Source organism: Zosterops lateralis, assembly GCF_965231275.1.
Source record: "Zosterops lateralis genome assembly, chromosome: 5".
Classification (NCBI taxonomy): Eukaryota; Metazoa; Chordata; class Aves; order Passeriformes; family Zosteropidae; genus Zosterops; species Zosterops lateralis.
The window spans coordinates 31,772,716-31,792,259 of record NC_139766.1 but is presented as its reverse complement, the minus strand read 5'-3'; the positions used below and the strand labels follow the sequence as shown (position 1 = coordinate 31,792,259).

Genomic DNA, 19,544 nt, shown 5'->3' with positions numbered 1-19,544 from the left:
ATATGCATCTCCAATACAGATGAGAAAACACAACATGCATTTGAGTAACAATATTTTAATAGTGAAAACATTGCTCAAGTTCATAATTAGTTATAAAAAATAATTTAGGAAAATTTTTAAGTTTTATATTTCACCCTTATGACTGATTTTCTATTTCCTCTATTTCTTTAGCTAGTCTATCTGTGGAATGATAAATACCATCCAAACAGCTGAGCCTTTACCACGTGCACTCACAAAGTTGTGTCTTGTTATGGCTCCAGCTGGTCAAGTTATTTTCAGAAAAGGTCATCAAGTTCTTAAACCCATTAGAAAGCAAGAAAAACAAACAAACAAATCCAGTATTATATCTATCACAGTCATCAAGGTAGAATTATTCCAAAAAGACAAAATTTGATAAGCAATCTGAATTAAGTGTTAAGTCCATTACAGAGAAAAAAGATTTTTGTTATTGTTGTAGCTTGTTGTTCTTTTCTCTTCCCATAAATTCATATCCATGGCTAAGTCGGTGATATAATTCAGAAAACAGATAATTCTCAGGCAGGTCATTATGGTCAGAAATAAGCATAGTTAAAAAAGCCCAAAGACATCTGGTTCAAAAGGAGATCTTTTGTAACACAGACTTTGAAGTATGACACATCAGCTTAATTCTTTATATTCTAACTGTACCTGAGCATCTTCCAATTGAGTGCTAATCTAGTGTGAAGTTTTACCTAGTCACAATTAGTCAAACACATTTCTTGAAATATGCACTTGAATTCTGAAATGTAATTATGCCTCATATATTGCCTAGAAAAAAACAAAACAAACCAACCAGTACTTATTCCACAAAAAATGTTTGGAATGAAGTGAAAAACAAAACCATCCTAGCATCAATTGATAAATATATCTTGGGCTGACCCTGTAGTGACAGATAGATAGAGCAGTTTAAATGTCTTGCTCATTCCAGACACAGAAGATGCCAGGCCAGACGGGAACATATGAGGTCTCATCTCAGGAGATACTGCTTTGCCAGCAGAGAATTGCCTGTGTCAAATGGACTAAAGCATTTCACTGACTTCACATAGACCAAATTGCTGTGATTGAAAACCATCTGTGAATACAACATGCAAATGCTATACAGAAAGTAATCACAGTGACTTTTATTGATGGCAGTGTGAAAGGAAATGACACTTTGCCAATAACAGCATAAAATGAAGTAGCTGTCAAAGAAGCGCCTGAGAGCCTGAGGTTTGACGTGTCACAGCTCATGTCAGTAGCTCAACTATATCGGAAGGGCCAAACCAACTACCATGGTCTTAACTAATACTGAACTTTGAGGTTGTTTTCTTCAATTCACTTGCCCACAGCAGGACAGTGATTTGCTGGTTACACCAGCAATCTTGGCATGGAGTTTTAGCACAGATAGGCAGGCAGAGCTTGTAGCATTGAATAGTCAAGTATTCTGCAAGTGCAGAGCTGTTTGTGACAGTTCAAAAGGCTCAGATGCATACACAATTTTTTTAAAGCCTTAAGATTATGAACAACCTTTGTCCAGGCCACTCTGGTTTGTCAGATAATTGACAGACAAGTTAGTAAACTCAATGAAAAAAAATTTTGTAATAAGTAGTTCAACTAGCTGACTCAAAGGTCTTTGAAACTTGCTCTGTTGTGTTTGCTGGCCTGTAAATGACTTCCTCAAAGGAGCCCAGATTTCAACTGGAAACAGCTCTCCAACTCTAAACAAATATTCTGGTCAAGCACTTAAATATTATTGCTAAGAGCAGAACAGACTGCAAATATTAGAGCACTGTTGCACTATTGCTTTTCATTCTACCTGGCCCCAAAGAACTCAAAGATCTGAAAATTTAACAAAAGCATGCTCCTTACCTATGTCACATAATGGTATTTTCAGTCTGAAGTAAGTTGAATGGTTTTGTTTGAATTTTGATTAGAAGTCAGCACTCTGTTGATTTCAGCAGTTCTACCCATTCCTTACTATTAATATATGTATTTTAATACCTATCTAGAAAAATGTAAATTTTCTTGATGAATAATTTGGTTTTGCAACCTAACACTTGGCACATCTCGCTACAGAAATCTAAGCACTCTAAGTCATTTGGATGAGGCTTCCTAGATCCCAGGAAGACAGATCAACACCATGCTGACCTGCCGCCTGTCACTTAAGTGTTTTGCTAGAAAACCACCATGCAGTCATCTGCTACAAAGCAAGAAACTGTACAATTATTTCCAAGTGAGTGGACTTATGCTTATTCTATTTACATAAAGGAGGGAAATCCAGACAGGTGTGGAGAGGTCAGTATATAGAAACCTTTGCATCAGCATATACAAACTACGCAGGACTTCAAAGTTCAAGGTAATTCAGATATCCCATTTGCAATACATCTATGTGCCTTTTAGGAATTCAGAAGTTTGCCTAGTTGTGTTTCAGCCTATTAATTCCAAAGTTTTGAGGTTTTGTTTGGTTAGTTGGGCTTGGTTTTGTTTTGAAAAAAGGTATCTGATAATACTTTTTGGGCTTTTCAGAAATTTCGCCCTCAAGTCAAAATTGAATTCCCTTTCAAACAGTAGATTAAAACTGTACATCTGCACAATTTTAATAAAGAATCTTTCTTTAATGCAAAGCCATTACTGCAAAAATGTTTTGTGTGAATATATTATTGAGGTATCATTAAGAAGCTTTAACATTCAGCTGTTGCATTACAGGTTGGCTTTTAAGAACCTGCCTGCAGATAAAGTCGAAACACACTTTAAGGAAGATTTTTCAAAACTTTCAACACTAGCTTAATTCTGCTTACAGACATCTAAGATAATTTTTAAGTACTGTTTTTGTCACAGGAAAAAGCAGAATCTTTTAGTACCTTGGAATGTCCCCAGACTTTTAGCCATAACATCTAAATTTCTTGTTAGATGCACACAAATTTTATATCCTTGTTTTTAACCAAGTCTTACATGAGTTTTATTCTCACTTTTAAGCTATTGCTTCAGGCCTGAGCTGTAACATTCCTAAAATCAGGCATTAGCTTCCCTTAGCATCACTGGAAAGCTCTGTGGAGGACCCAGAAGGGAAGTAGGAACCAAAAGGTGATTTTACACATTTGGAGATCCAACAGACCTCTACCAGCAAGTTCCAAGTGCCTTTATTTGACTAGCCATCACTGTGGAAAGATTAACTAGCTAATTCTGTATATTGAAGGCTATGAAAACTCTTTAAAAATTCCATCTACTGGTCAGAACTTGATTGTTCTGAAAGACTCAATCTTATCAAGACAGAGGACTCATTCTCCAAATCAATCATCCCTTTATATTAGTGACATCCATTACCTTTCCATTTGCACCTCCTCTGCTTCTTTCCCTCCCAGGAATTAAATAAGACTCTAGAACATTATTAGATATATAAACTGTTTATCTTGTTGTTATTATTTCAACATTTTTTGATTTTTGAGAAGAAATCCACTGCTTTCCAGAAGGTCCAGAGGCCTCACAGAGATTCAGGGTCACACATACAGTTCTGCTGCATTTAGCTGCACCTTACGTCTCAGCTCACTTGATCTATCAAGATAAATCACACAAGTGAGAGAAGTGCAAGGATCCTCTGCAGGTGCCTCAAGGAGCACTTTCAAAGTTGAGAGGCTACTTGCACACAGGAACTTGGAGCTTGGACTTTCATCTTCAAAAGGCTGGAGCTGCTACTACATTTTTCACCTGTTGTTTTTACACAGACTAGGGAAGATACACATGCTAAAAGTCTCATTTGCACCAGGACAGTTCCTTTCTAAATGCATTTGTACTAAATGACTTAAAGTGAACATTTCTGGGAAACAAGTCACTAGCAGTCTCAAGTGTGGAAGGAGCCTAGGTGCTCAAGTCATGTCCAGAACTAAAGATGACACAGCATTGAACATTCTAACAGCAAAAAAAAAAAAAAAAAAAAAAAAAAAAAAAAAAAAAAAAAAAAAAATTAGGGACATAAGTCACTAAGGAAGCATACCAATTCTTAAGATACTAATGTTATGGAGACAAATGCAGTCTTACAAGTATAAACAGATAATGTCTTACATGAGCCGCCTCGAAAGATTACTTAGGAAGAGAAAGTGCTTTTAGCATGCTTTTCTCAATAAAGTACAAGCACACAAGTTGAGAGATGTTGGACCAGATGACCTCACTGTGCTTCCTTCCAACCCTATCCATTCTGTGGTCCTGTGGCTGAAAATGTGAATTCTCTGCCATGTATCATGCAAATTTATTCCCGAATCGGTACTTTTCAAACTTATACACAAATTAGAATCAAATGAAACTCAAGGCTTAGAGCAGAAGTGAAAATTATTAATTGTTTCATATGCAAAAGTACCTGCTTTTGACTAGCAACTATTACTTTTATTTTTAAGATGGAAAATGAATACTTTTGAAGTTGCTGAACACGGAAAATGTTTATCTAAAAGAAAGTGGTTTTCTTAAAAAAGTTAAGCAACCAAAAGCTTAAACATTATAGTTAAAATTATTAATTCTGACAAAAGATGCTGACTGCTGTACTTGAGTATTAATAAATTGATTAATTTTAATCTCTTCCCCCAAACCACAGATAAATGATGATGAGCAGAGGCTACTGTGAGAAGCTGGGAATCCTGCCAGTTCCTGTTTCATTTGGATCAATCGAAAGGTTATGCACAGCCTAAGCTCCAAAGCAAACAAAGAGGCATTGCAATTTTGCACTACTGCAGACATGAGATAACCAGGATGCCATAAAAATTGCAAATGACTAAAGCAGCTGGTTACATACAGAAACCCAACACAGGTTTTTTCCAGAGCTATGTATTGCCATGTGAAAATACCACATGGACAGGTAGAGTAGTGCAGACACAGCTGATAGGTCTCACATATGAATGTTCTCAGCATGTCCATTTTAGTATATCCCCAGTCTGTGGTTAATGTGAGGAAGAGATGGCTGCATGATGGCTTTTTACTCAGGTTAACTTCCTCTATCACCAGGTCTTGATTTCAAGTTTTTAAAACACCTTTTTCTTCTCCAGCATATTGCCACATATTAAATACATGCAGTTTCACCATATTACTATGATCTGCTGATATGCTTAGATCACAGATGAGAACCCCATACAGAACAGTTCCAATAAAACTCCACTGTTATCAGTAAATGAACAAAAGACCACACCATGGAAGGAACATCATTACTAAACAGCACATTAAGTTAAGGTGTTTCTTAGCACAAAGCTTTTAACAAGAAATCTAAATTATAATGATCTTTTGTTTCTCAAGGGAACAGTTCAGTAATATCATATTTTGTTTGGATAACACTTGTATTGGCAAAAAGAAAACATTTTCTGAGACACTTTGATAAAGAATATCCATCATAAAAAGTTTATAGATACACCTGCCTCCTACCCTTCTATTTGAGCTCACAAAGACAGTAAGGAAGGAACACAGTTGTGTAACAAAACGGTTCTAACTGAGCCTTTTTTCTACACACACAAAGAGTTATAAACAACAGTGTTAGGCCATCCCAGATTTAATGGGCTCCTTGGGACCATATAATTAAGTAAAATGAAAAATTCAAATAAAAAAGTTTTTTGTGTGGTTTTGTTTTTTTTTTTTTTCCAATGTATTTGACACCCCTTTTGGGAAGTGAACAAAGACACACTGTCAAAAGCAGAAACTTGCACAAAATGTTACCATTTGTTCCCCATGAATGCTGAGGTATACTTATTCAAGGAGAGGAATTCCACTGCTCTCCTGAGATTTCGTCTCTTAAGCTGAATTTTGTGCCAAGTTCACTCAGCTAAAGTTTGGGTGGTGTTAGGATGCCAGATACAAGTTCCTCAAAGTCAGCCCTGCTATTCACTGAAAAATTAAGTGCAAAATATATGGTAAATTCAAACTTACATGAATTAAAAAATGACCATTACTAGACCATCACTGGCCCTTACTTTGAACAATTCAAGCACTGTTTTTAATTGAAAATAATTGGTAAAGATTTTTTTGTCTATTATACAACCTATTTATGTGTAATTTCTCCTCCAGCTATGTTTTTGGACATGTTAAGGGGTCACATATTTCTAAATTGCTCAAACAGTAATTGCAGTGTGACTTCTGAGGTGTCTTAATTTCCTTCAGAAGCTTCAGGTTTTTGAGAAGTAATTCTGAGGTGACAAACTCTTATTACATGAAAACCATCAGTGTAAGAAAAGTAAAATATTTTTTATGAAATCCATTTCAGTTTTTTTATTTTTATCCAAAAATAAGATGGAAAGCTTCTTACTAAAACTTAAATTAATTGGAAAGCCTCTCAACAGCTTTTATGTAAGGTGTTGATCTGTTTTGTTTGGATTTTTTTATGAAAAGGTAACTATTGCTTTACATTAAATATAACACTTATTTTAAATATGCCACTGGGTTTTTGACCTATTTTTTGAAATAAACTCATGTTAGGGCTATAGCAAGGCCTGCAAAATATACTGTGCAGAAATAGGGTGTGCAGTATGTAAATACACAGTAACTGTGCCAATGAAAGCATCACAGCAGAAGTGATTAGATGGACTGGGTATATATATGGTGCCATCTAATGCCAGCCAACTGCTTAGAAAAACCTCAGCATGGAGCAAAACATTTTATGTTCTTCCAAGACCACCTTTCTTTTATCACAATAAAGAATAAAAATAGAAGGTAGAGGACAAAATTGGTTTTGTTTGGGTCAAACTCAGTGATTACATCATAATTAAAGAAAAAAAAACAAACCTTCAAGCTGTACAATCATAACCCCAAAAACTGTAAGACATAAATACCTTTAATAGAACTGTTATAGAATTTCATGATCAATTAAAGACTACTGATAAGTATGCTTACTGTGCCATGAAATAAGCACATCACCAAGAAAAATAAAGCATTGTATTTAATAGCATCAACCTATCTTATCTAGAAGAGGTGAAACCAAAAATCAATGAGACATGAATGAATGTTGGGGAAGTTTATTTTTAAACTCTGATTTGACACCGAATATACTTTGCAATACACATTCTTAAGTTAATTTACTAAACACAGAACATTCAAACAGGTAAATCCAAGCCAGAAAAATCACAGCTTTTGCTTTAAAATATTGAGAGCAAAGATAGATAAATTATTAAACCCCATGTATACCAAAGTACCATACATAATCACAGATACTATTCTGAAGTTTGTAAAAGCAGCACAACAATGCCTTTGGAGATAAGTCTTTGTACTTCATACACAGAATGCACCAGAACTACCAGCAAGACAAAGCTGGTTTTCTCTGAACACTAATTAGAAACTTAAAAATGCAAGTCATAAAGGCAGGAAGAAAAACAAATCCTTAAGAAAAGTATGACTTACCAGACAGAGGAGTTTAGCTGTGTCTCAAATGCAGCAGAAGAAATTTCTGTATATGTAGACCTTGTTTATTTAGCCCTTTATGAAGGTTTTTCTCAAGAAATTAATTTAACTCACATGCAGGAGTCTGCAAAAGAAAAAGAGAAAGTGTCTAAGCAGCTGACTTTTTTTTTCTAAGAACTTTTTGAGCTATTTTCAGTAGTAATGGGCTTGCCTACTATCAAAGTGAAAATGTAATGCAGTACAAGCAGCCTCCCAACCCAAGCTAAAAAAAATCAGGAAATCCATAGCAAAAAAACTTTGTTCTTTGTCCAATTTTTTATTTAAAGAAACAGAAGGAGCAGGGTACAACCACTGTTGATGAAAAAAGCCAAACTAAACTATTGTTAAAAGGAAATCAGGGACTTTGAAGATTATAACTTTTAGCTCAGACAATGAACCATCATGGATATTTTTTAATGCGAAGGACACTTTTTGAGTTTGGTTATCTCTAGTTTGTTTCTAGCTTGCATCTCAAGTTTCCAGTTTCAGCAACAGTATTATTTTGGAAGCCTAGTGACCTGAAGCTGTTGGCACTCCATTTTTTTTTTGACCAGGGTCATTCAGCACCATGATAAATATCTCCCTGTCCTCTGCTGTCACATTGCCAACCAACCAACTTATCTTCTCATAATGTAAAAATACTGGGAAACAGAAAGTATCAATATAAATTAATGACTCTAGGAAAAGACCCCAAACATCCTGATGGGTATACAGACAAGCTTTGAAGTTTAAGAAAACACAGATAAACTGAATCAATGAAAAATTACCACTGCTTAATTTTTTGCAGCTTCTTCTGGTAGAGCAGAAAGCTTCCAACATATCCCTCTCTATAACTTTCCTCTATATATCTCAGCAATTGGTTTTGCTTCCTCAGAAAACCTCCTCAAACAAATCAACAAAAATTTTGTTACTTTTTTCATGGAAAAGTTATGAGATTTAAAGTTACTCTCACAGCTCAAAACCTAAAACAGGCTTGTGTGGTAAGACTGCAAGATGTTTCAGTATTTGCTAAATTTCCAGTCACATCAACTTAAGCACATTCATTTGATAACATTTTAGAACACCATGGGACATGTTAATTTCTGATTTGTGAATAGTAGCTGTTTGGAAGTTATATGGACACATGAAACAGGATGCCAGATATGGGCTATTTAGTAAACTGTTAAAAGAGTAAAGCAGTGCTCATTATTATAAACAAACATAAAAGGCACATTTTCTTCTGAAAACTTGCATAAAAATAATTAGCTATAGAACACTTAATGAAAAAACTGCTAAATGTAGCTCAAATTCTTTCTGTGTTAGCTCAAAAGCATCCTTTCCATTTGATCTCAGCTATATTTAGTGTTACAGCAGTTAAAAGAAGCTACAACAAAATCCACAAACTCTAAATACCAACCTGTTAAATTAATCATTATTGCTACTTCATTCCTGATGTCTAGTTTAAGACCATCATTATACCACAAAACTAGTTCAGCAAAGATAAAAAGCTGAGTTAAATTTGAGATTCATGAACAAAGATATTTAAGGACTCCAATAGCCTAAATTTCAGATAATGTGTGAGTTATAACCAGCTTGAGAGATGTAATGGTCAGGTGGAACATGCAGTATAGTTTGTAAATAAATACAAGACCTGTATCTACCAGACCACAAGTGTCAGATTCTACATTACCTTGCCATCCATAATGCTTTCATCTGATGGTTGCAAGCTAAATCAATAAATATCCACATGCTAAATACTAATACTACACAAACACAAAACTAGAAATATGTGTTAAAGTCCTTATTAGCAGTATAAATTTACTACTGGCATAATTTAACACACTATACTTTGCAGCTCAGCATTTCTTTTCAGAGGCATTTTCTCAGAAGACAGATCTACCATTAGCTTGAGTCACCATCAGCACTTAAACCATTTTAGTACCTTGTTTCTTCACACACTCTCTGCAACTGTATTTGTGTTAGTAAATGACACTTTACCTATTAGTATTTATAGCATTTACTAAACAGGACATAAGCACTGTTTCGATATATACTCAGGCGCTTTAGGTACTGCATACAAATCAGATCATATTTATTCACAGAAAACATGAGACATCAGAAATGTCACATATATCATCTAGGTCTCAAAGATAAATGTATATGTATGCTTATTAGTAAAACAAATATGTCACTACTACCAAGACTGTCAACTTATGCTTTTCAGAGACTGACAATAATCTCTCTCACTTTATGGCTATCAGCAATATGAAAATTAAGAATATAATTTCTTTAGTGATCCACTCCAGTGTGATTTAATGATTTCTTAGTATCAAGGAATTCAAACATAACCAAGAAGTATACAGTCCACATTGCTGATGTAGGTACTTGGTGCAAGGAGCTCTGTGGCCAGACACTACAGGACAGGCACTATAGAGATTGTCATAAACCAGAGGAAAGAATTTTGATTGGTAAGAGATACAGAAGGTTGTTCAAAATACTGAGAGACAAAATTTGCATACCTGTTTAACTGCACAGATTCATATAAAGGAAGCCATGATTTTTCTAAGCTTAGCCTTTCAAACACAGTTGAGGCACTGAAGCTTCACATGGAATGGCTGAAGGAGAATACTTTTAAGAAGTGTCCCTGTACCTTTCAAGGTATGCAGGTGAACACTGCACATCCAGGTGTAATGACTCCTTTTCCTTGTATTATTCTATACATGATTCCAATAATATACTTTAATATTAATGCAATACCTTAGAGGAGTATGATAGTATGGCTAAATGAATTGCATGTTACCTGCCTCATGAAGAGTATGGATATGATTTCTTTCATTTTTTGTTTTCCAAACAACCACATTTCTTGAATTTCATCTGAACTACGACAGGTAACATTAAATGACTTTAATGCTAGAGAATGGAAGCAAAATGGACGTACTTTGTTTTCAGAAGTCTCCCTTGAGAGTGTTCATTTATAGATCTGACCATCTCAATCTCTGAAATTAGTATATTTTAGAGTGCAGGAAAAAAAATTTACAGAGGGAAAGCTATGGATCACATGCTTTGTCTTGGACTTCACCTATTCTCAGAAGTGTTTTAGACATATATGAACTTGATGGATCTTACAAATAAAACTTTTTTTTTCAATGTCAGTGTGTTTTCAGTAGCCTCCACTGCTGAGAAGCAATGGAACTATGAAGAAGGGTGGCCATGCTCCTGGACAGGATGGAATACTTTGCTACACATAGGTCATATACAACATTATTTGTGGTTAATCCTATATAATGTAACATAAGTAAAAATGCATGAACATATGTTAAATTAATTTAGTGCCAGAGATGCCTTTACTCAAACAAAGTATCAAAGCAGCTGTCTGAATTTGTCATAGAAGAGTTCTACAGATAACTCATGCATTTGAAAGACATGGATCAAGACAACAAGTACAAAGAATCACACTCTCACACTATTAACATGAACTGGTCTGCAAAATGGCACATGTTTGATGAAGACTTGACTCTGATGTTCTGCAGAACAACAGATCTGCATTCTCTTCAGAAGACCTGAAATCTCTTTAGCCTATGTTGAGTTCTCATTTTTGACTTTAGATTTATGTTAGACTGAAACCCTTAGCCATTTATTTGTTAGATATTTTACAGTTATAATAAATGGCTATAAATTTTACTGTTTAAAAACCCAATTATATAATATAGAATCCATTAAAAATTATTATACCTTTAAATCAGCACCAAATAACTATTGTATAACATAAGGATACTCTCAACTTTGAAATGAAATCACAGGCATTTAAACCCCTCCAACTATTGAAAGCATATTACCTAAATATTTAAAGCCTCTTAGTCACCTGTTAGAACCAATTCCAATACTTTGGCCAATTCCATATAACTGGGTGCAAACTGCTCTCATAATGATGTGAAAAATGACTACAGCCACTGCAGCTATCATTCTGAAACTGGCCCAACAGGATAATATGCCTGCCTATTTTTCTGATAAAACTAACTTCCTCTGTTCCAAGAGTAAACAGTTAAAAATGAGCAGAAAAATAAATATGAAAAAGCCTTTTCAGGAAATGAGGAACAGAAGCTTATTGTTAATCTCACTCTTAATATACATTGCTAGGCCATTGTTTCAAGAACTGGGTACAAAGTTATTTGTCGTTCAGGCCTGTTTTCTGCTAAAATGTGCTTAACTCCTGTGTAAGACTGCGGTTGTTTTTTGGGAGGATGCTGAGGGCATTAAAGGTTTTCCTAAAAACCTAAACATCAGAAATGTAAACAGGCTAGGACTCTCAACCTATGACTTACCAATGCAAGTAACAGGATCTTTTTGAGCCCAAATGAAAAGTGGCAATTTTTAAAATACCCACTGTATATATATACCCAAATTTCTATGCATCTGTATGTCTTTTAGCTAAAATGTCTGTTAGATAAAATCCTCCTCCTGAACCAATCAAGCAATGCCTTGCCTCAAGGAAACTACTTTGGTGACAGCTGTCCTGTACTGCCTTGTGTTTTATCAATCTTAAATCTGAGGCACAAACATCCAGAAGATGTTCTCGGGTTTTTTCCACTCTTTATCAGAACCATGGAAGATGATGTTATGCTACCCCATTATTTTTAAAAATACTGTACTGATGGACATTAAAACATCTGCCCCGGATATGGAAAACCTGGATTAAACTTCCAGCAGGATTTACAGTCATATCTCCCACTTCCGTGGCACAATACCAAGCATCATGCTATTGTCTGGCCTTTTGAGGACACTGGCCTTCTTTCATAGAGTAATCACATACTTCATGTGGCTCACAGAGGAAGAACTGGACTCTCTCTCATGCAAGCTTAAGGAAGAAAAAACTTACCTAGGAGAAAGGAAAGTTTGAGCAACTGCCTTCAGTTACTCTGAAATATTTACACCCGAACAATATACTCTGAAACATTAACACCTTCCCAGAGTTATCTATGCATAAAACTGTGCTCTCAAGCTGTTGGTTCACGTAAGGAAAAAGAAATCCAAGAAGTAACAGAAGTCCCAAATCCTTCCTTCCGCTTCAGAAAGACTTATGTTACAGAGCACCAAAGGCTTGACGCCATTCTGTTTTTTCTTAAACCACCAGATTATGGCTAGGCCAGCTTTACACCTCCGCACTCTGTACTGAGCTTCTATTCCAATTACCATGACTAAATCCACAAAGGAATTTAGGCTTCTCAATAATTAACACAATGGTTTTCTGCCAATTTGCTAAGCTGGCAGGCTAGTAATGAAAAAATAAGGGACCTATATGAAAAACAGTCCTTAGCTTTACCAATTAAGTAACTTTAATGTTTTCTGTTACTCATAGCATAGAAGGTAGGAAACAGCCGAGCTACTGCAACAGAAGCTTTCAGGCACTGCGCTAAACCCTAGGGTGAACACTTGTCGCCTAAAATGAGTACAGAACTTCTCAGAGCAAGTCAAACAACAGTGTAGAGAACCATCTTTCCATCAGTGTTCCTTTAGTCAGTTTATTCATTTTACTACCATGATCCATCAACTGAAAACACAACCAAAAGAGGTAACTCTTCAGCATTTTAGAACACAAGGTAGTACTACCAGACTCTAGTATTTTTCTTATATTTCTTTCTTTATTTCCCCCATTAGTCTGATTTCAAAGGCAGTATCTGGTTTTCAGCAACACATTTGTATTTATGTTTCCTACCTCTAATGGCAACATAGGATATTGACGTTATAGAAACTAAAGTCAGACAAATCTCACCAACACACAATTGTTTTGGCAAACTCTTTCCTTGCTACTCAGAGTTTCACATAATCATGACAATTATCAGTGCTTCAGGCTGCAAAGAAGGTAGTTATTTCAAGAGCTCAGGTACATGACACCAGCAGACTGAACCTACTTGCAGCTACACTACCTCCACCTTTGTCCACCTTCAGGTTGCTTATCAGCAAGAAAAGGTGCTGCCAAAATGCCTGAGCCTACCAAGCTTGCTCCTGCTCCCTACAAAGAAACCTCCTTTCTGCAGTATGATATGGCACACTCAACAGGAAGCACCTAAAACAGAAAACTGATCCCTTCCTGTTCAAATCTCTTTGTTCCTGAAGGTCATAATTTCCCCAAAGATCTGACAAGTCCCCATACTAGTAGCTTGGAGAGAAAGGAACTCCAGGAAAGGTTTCCAGGAAGTTTTACAGCTCCCAAAGGTGAAGTTGCAGCACGATACCAACACCTCCCAGTGGATACTCTATACCCCACTTAGTCCTAGCCCGCTGGGAGAATGGCTCAGGAAATCGCTGCTGAGCTTGTGTTTGTTTTGTCTTGTTAACAGAGGCACATTATTATGTAGTCATCTATCATGTATTGCTTCAGCTAAGTGAAAATGAGAGGTCTTTCACAGTTTTTGTTTGCTGTTTGTGTTCTTTACAGGACTGTTAATTGCAGAACAGACTATTAGTTTGAAACATTTGTTTGAGCTATACTCATGCTTTTTCTAGCTGAGGAAAGACAATTTGATGTTTGCTGTACCCAAGGTAATGCAGGATGTTACAGTTGTGCTGCCAGTTAACTGCTCTGTGTTAAATTATCTGTAATTAGTCAGAACTAATTTTTCAGCTAACAGAATTTGACCCTCATTTAAGTGGCAAATATCAGATGAGAAGAGCATAGTCACCATGGGTGACATTACTTCAAGGATTTTTAGAAATTACCTAATTCTTCTCCACCAGTACACTTTCACTGCTGATCAGTGAACAGCAGTAATAAAGAAAGCAAAACTGCAGCCATATTTTCCACTGCAAACTTTCTCCCTGAATGGAAAATTTCTTCCACAGGGAAGACAGTCTACAGACACCACTTTAAAACAAGAGTTTGCTATCTCTGTTTTTAGTAGCCAGTACGACTACACATTTAATGAGATGCAATGTAGGTTCCTTAGGAAAATTATGCCATTAAAGAGATACCAATTCATTTGACAAAGGCCAGTGCCACACAGAAAGTTGGAGAGAAAAGATCTTTAAAAATATTCTTAAATACTAACAAAGTGAAAGCTGGAACAATATAACTATTATATTTTGCACATTGGGTAGAGGAAGGAGCACCTATGTCACACCATAAATCTAAGGTGGTTGAAGTTGCACAAAAGAGGGCTGGAAGAGGGGTTCTTAAGATACGTGAGAACTGGAATTCAAAGGTAACATAATCTGAAGTAGATATCCTATTTTGTATCCATGAAGTTTTACAGCTATTAGGTAGTTTCCTCTCTTTGAAAAATAAACACATGGGAAGGTGGATTTCCTTTCCTAGAAATTGTTTACTTCCTCAGAACTTTAACATCCTCTGTTTTTCAAATTCATTTGCCAATTAGAAATAACAGCTCAAAAGACCCTTCAGTCCCCTCAAGGCTGTTTACTGTTCATCAGCTTGATGAAATGACAATTAGTCATCGACTGTTCAAAACAGAAAATTTCAATTTTAACCCTTAGACAATGATCACTACAAGCAACAATAGGGTAATAGCATTTGCACTTAAAAAACGTGAAGGATGAAGTCATTGACTTGTGGTATCCGCTACTTCTAAAGTGGCTTGAAAGCTTTACAAAAATGGAAAAACAAAATTGAGAAGCTGAAAGGTAAATTTTCTCAACAAAATTTATACAGAATAGCTAATCACGTGGTTTTCTATCTTACTTCCCAAAAAGAGAAAATACAGATAAAAAATTTGTCAAATTACAGCCTTGTATATGAAGACATCAAAAATAGACAGCAGACATATCTTAGCAGAAGCTTAACGAGAAGTAATGTGTCCAAAACCATATTAAACTGCTTGTGTTCTGTTGCCTTCTGCTTTGAACCCATTGACTTAAAGTTTAAGCTCAGGCACATTTGATTCCAATGGCAATTAAACAAATTGCTCATAAGGAGAACATTAGAAAAGTATTTGATGTTATTTCCTTCAGCCTTTACATTCTGATCAGCAAGGTGAAAAAAAATTACATGTGATTGACAGTTATCTGAAGACTAGAGTTTGAAACCAGAGGGCAACAACAGAGGGGGGAAATCACTAATAGTTTTACATAGTGTCTGTACAGCTTTTGGTTATTTATAACAAAATCAGCTTACGATAGATGGGTGGCATGAACTAGAAACACGTGAGTTAAGATCAAAGTCTAAACTGTCCATAAGTTGAGTAGTTCAAATCATTTTAATAGTACTTTAAAAAGAGAGATAGCATTGAAATATATATGTAAAAAAAAAAAAAATTGAACCTCTATGCTAACTTTTATGTGATCCACACCTAAAAAGTCAACACACAAAACCTTTTTATGATGCTGTATTGAAACATTGCTGTTTTTGAAATGACAACACAAAGACATCTCTATTTCCTGATTCCTCCTCATGAAGCTAACGACTGCTCGCCCAGATTTTGATGGTGACATTTCAAACCCACAGGTGTGTCTGATATAGACAGCACAGAAAGTTCAAGATGAAAAAACATCACAATTGCACTGACCTCAGTTGGCAAATGTGGTTAGCATTTGCAGGATTCCAAGCTGAAATGCACAGCATAATTTGAACATAACTTCTTATGTTCAGCAAATTTTAAGAGGCAGGACTATTTGTCTAACAGAACATCCCCAAAATATGTTAAAATTTGTGCATATAAACAGGTGAAGCTATTTCCAGTAATAAATACACTGTAAATAAAGTTAGCAGATTCATTCAAGATGGTGCCAACCTTTTCAGGCCAGATCTTACTAATGATAGTAACACTTAAATGCCTATGTAAGTAATGACAATCAGAAAATCATTCTATCAAGGGACACAAACGAATACAAGTGCAATCTTTTATCTAAATCTTTCCTCTATTCTTCAAAAGAAATTTACAGTCACTTTGGGCTGAACCTAAGGCTAGACTAGCAAAAAGCTGGATGCTAAGGCCTTTTAAATGGTGTTTTAAAAGCACACAGATTTACTATAACTACTTTTAATTAATTCAGGGAGGATTCCTACCATTGCATTTGAAGAAAGAAAACATCAATAAGAGCTTTCAAAAATATCAAAGTCTATCATTTAATTTGTAAGTGTTATTTTGCTAAATTCTTCTCTGCCCTCTTCCAACGAACCTTTAAATAAATTCCAAGTTCCTTGTTTAGAATGTGTCTTGGTGAAGAAAACACCCAGGCTTGAGGTAAGTCACAGAAAAACAATTGCCTTGAAGTCATGCCCTTGCTTTTAAAAATATTATTCAGACTGGATTCTTACAAGGCCAAACTTGAATCATCATTTCGGCACTTAACAGCTTAAGATATTAATTTAGGGTTATGAAAAACAAGAAGTTAGATTTCTGTTTTGCAAATGTAAGGGTAAAAATTCTACAATTGTTTATTGTACCCACCAAAAAAGGGTGGAAGCCTCAGAGTATAGTTCCAAACCTCTCCTTAAAAAAGTTAATTAAAAAATTACCTGCTTCTGGGCAAAGAAAAACTAAAAATCCTTTTAGCTTTTTAAGGAAGTGCTTAGTAAAACTATCCACTAGAGAAAATAAGTCCAGAATTCAAAAGAAGTGGTTTATTTTATGAAGATTTAAATTACATTTATTAATAGCTTGTTTTGACAATTTTAGGTATTGAATGTGAAATTTTCCCAGCATTATCTACAATTAGTTCAGAAAAAAACCCATTTTTAATGAATATAAAGAGAAGCTGTTCCTAAACATACTGGAAGATAATGTCCATAGAAGTCTAACTACAATATATACAATACTGAAGATGCCAGTAGAATTACATAGATTTGACAGGACTACACACAAGAAAGCTTGCAATATAATTATTCTTTCAAGCCATGCTTGAACTCAAGCCACCTCCAAGCTCCAGCTCAGCTCATAATTTTAAAGCCAACTAATACACTGAGAAATGGACATTTTCCTTAAAGAAATTTGAAGCCCTTATACACTTGTGTATAAAGCAAAACACATTAAATATCCCACCAACATTCTAACAGAATTTGTCCCAGTTAAAACAATTTGGTGCAAAACCAAGGGACAGAAATTAGAGCTCCTTACCACCTGATCTCACCCTCAGAACTGCATTATTCCATTGCTGTGCAGGACAGCTAGAGAGAATCTTATTTTCATTATGGGTAATCACATTGAAAATGTAGAATTCTAAAGCTTTATCTAAAGTGCTTGTGAAGGGACAGGACTTGACTATTTGGGACTCCCAAGAATAAAATGCAACATAAAGAATAAAACCACAGAAGGAGATCAATTTGTTTTTAAATCTGAAAATTTCAATTGGAATTACTATGTGTGCATATGAAGACTAAAAAACAATTAAAAAATTAAATCTATAGCCTGACCTGGTACACTGTGTTGTGGTACATAGGTTGGAAATTTGACTAGAATGCAAACACGACTTTTTGGGTTTTTTTTTTTAAATAAAACCCACCAAAACCTTGAATGCTCAAGTATGTGAACTCCTCAAGGAACTGGCCCATGTTTCTTCACACCTGTTTCCCCTTCACTCTAAGCATGAATTGTAGCTTTTCCTGAGAGGACTGATTTCTCCACAGCACTTTTGAAATCTGATTTCTAATTTTTTTTTTTGGTCCCCCATGAGGAATGCTATTGTTTACGCCTCCTGTCAACACACAATTTAACTACAGTACCTGAACCCATGGTTTTAAGTAACACGTTCTGATCTATACAAAATGTGCCCCATGAGAGCAGTCTAATTTTTTTTTCTTTGAAGCCACTGTAGCTGTCCTTGCCCCAGAACAGAGGGCACATATAGATGGCTCAATGTCTTGTCACTGCAGCAATTATATCTACCTTTCTCCTTTTCTCTTTCAAGCACTTTGTAATTCTCTTCCTGTCTCCTCTTGCAACTCCCAAAAATCTCTTTACAGTATCAAATTTTCCCACATACATTTCATCCATTCATAAGAACATCTTTTATCATAAGAACACTTCCCAAGTTCATCTACAAAGCTACTATTTTCTTCTTCCTCAGACACCTTTTACATTTTCATTTCTGCTACAGGAAATCAAGAAACCACTGGTACTGTAGTCAAGCAGTGGTGAAAGCCACCTGTCAATGAACCTGCTTTTCAGTTTACCTTTGCATCAAGCCCGTTCCATCGTTTATGTTCAGCACCTATTGCAAAGAGACCTTGACCCCGGTGTACTTTCTGCAGCTCTTGCTGACATGTTTGTTTTCATTTCTGTTCTTTATCTAAGCACTGACTGACTTCAGAGAATTGTGTTTAAGATAATTACACCATTAAATATAACAAAAACCAAATTCACACCTGAATTATTTTAGCATATGATCTCTGGAATTATTATTGCCTTGCTCATAAGAGGAGTATTTCTTCAAGCTGGAAGGCATCCTCCTACTGCTTTGTATGTATTAATTACAACAAGTGCTGCCTTTCAAACAATCTTTGTAGAGTTTGTAGTTAAAAGTGTGTCCTGAATTGGGCCTTTGCTCAAGACCATAAATCAGTCATCTGTGAATCAAATGCCAATGGCAAAAACATGTGAATGTGTCAATCTACAACTATGCAAATAAGGAATTAAAAACCTCTCTCTTGTACTTGTTTAAAAGTAGAATGATAATCTGCAAGGCTCAGATTACATGATCCGTATCTGTAAAGTGACCCTTATAGAAGAGGTCTCTTAAAGATTTGAATTTGCCTGATTATCTGCATGTATGTCAAAACAAAGCCTTTGATTTGGTCTTTATTCTACTGTCAAACCTGTCACCCTTTCGTTTTGCTCTCATACAGTAGCACTTCATTTGATTAGCCTCTTTTATATTTTACTTATTCAAAGTAAACTATTTGATTGCATCAGTCACACTGAAATAATTATTTCCTTCAGATTCCTAACAAATACAGATTTCTCCAGAAGAAAAACTGCAATTACCATGAATTTGATTATCTGGAAAATGTCACTGCTTAGAGTTCCCTGTTCATTAGAAATTCACTAGGAACTAAATTAAATTAAATTTGTGCTGGCAACTGCTGTCTTCTGTCAGAATTTGCTTATTAAAATGTGTAACTGCGTAACTGGCTAGAAGGAGCAGTGTGACGTACCTGATCAATACATGAATTAAATTAAACATAACCAGTGTTTTACACTAGCACCCCTTTGGAT

At 35.5% G+C, this 19,544-nt stretch overlaps 1 protein-coding gene across 6 annotated transcripts in view; it reads right to left on the bottom strand.

Moving 5' to 3' along the window:
- SORBS2 (sorbin and SH3 domain containing 2) overlaps positions 1 to 19,544 on the bottom strand; it is a 203,984-nt gene that overhangs the window by 120,696 nt on the left and 63,744 nt on the right. For all 6 annotated transcript variants that reach the window (XM_083860950.1, XM_083860951.1, XM_083860952.1 and 3 more), the window contains one exon: positions 7,360 to 7,483. The gene's annotated coding sequence lies outside the window, so the exon portion shown is untranslated. The remainder of the gene's footprint in view (positions 1 to 7,359; positions 7,484 to 19,544) is intronic.